Here is a 1,074-nt window from a genome sequence, read left to right on the forward strand (position 1 = left end):
TTTTTTTTTATCTCAGATTTAGAAGATTGTAAAGTTGAACAAAGTATTCTGTGGCATCTAGAAATGCTGGTCCAAGATGACGCCGAGGGCTGGATACTTTATCTCCAGTCGATCTAGCATTGAAGAGTAAAAACAGTGACTAGACCTAATTTTCCATAACCAAAGAAAGTACAGACTTTCATAGGCTGATCTAGGGTTCTCTGTTTATGCCCACGTCCTTTATAGAAGCTCACCAAGCAGGAGAAAATAAATTATTTTGTTCAGGAAGTATTCTCAATGAGTTGATCCAGACCAAAAAGTCTTGTTCCAACATACTGTTTATAAGTGTTGTGGGGAAAAAATGTGATTAAATAAGTTTGAAAAACACTGTCTAAAAATTGAAATAGAATTCTTTTTTGCCATAGGAATTTTCAGAGTTTCACTATGCTAATAGGAATTGTGAGCCATAACGTGAGGCAGCTAATATGCACTACTTCTCAAACTCATCTTTAAAGCCTTCTTGAAGGGCTAGTGGAAACCATTTTGGGAAATATGGGGTTGGATCACAGCTTGATGAAGATATTATAATGGGGTAGTTTTCAAAATCCTGGTCCATTTGTCCAGCTGCGTCACAATTTCCTACTGATGATATTTTAAGACAGATTTCTGGAATGTAGCTCACATCTACTGAATCAGTAATCTAACGGTGAGACAGGAGATATTTCCAGTTTCAATAAGTGTCTTAGATAATTCTCATGCTGCATTGGGTTGAGAACCTCTAGAGATACCTTCCTAGGTTACTGTCACTCTTGATAGCATAATCTTTTCATAAAGCTCTATTATCAGAATTCCCTTTGAGCAATCTTCACTTCTGAGTTCCTGAGACTACAGATCAGCGGACTGACCATGGGATTGAGTAACTGTGAGACAGGAGGAGATATTTCTTTTGCTTCATGGGGTTCCCATATCTTGGCCCAACATACAAGATAATGGCTGTACCATAAAAGAGTCCAACCACAGAGGTGGGATGAGCAGGTGGGGAAGGCTTTTCTTTGACCTTCCCCGGACTGGACCCTGAGGATGGCCCAGAAGAAG

The sequence above is a fragment of the Pteropus vampyrus genome, unplaced genomic scaffold (genome assembly GCF_000151845.1).
Source record: "Pteropus vampyrus isolate Shadow unplaced genomic scaffold, Pvam_2.0 Scaffold329, whole genome shotgun sequence".
Lineage (NCBI taxonomy): Eukaryota > Metazoa > Chordata > Mammalia > Chiroptera > Pteropodidae > Pteropus > Pteropus vampyrus.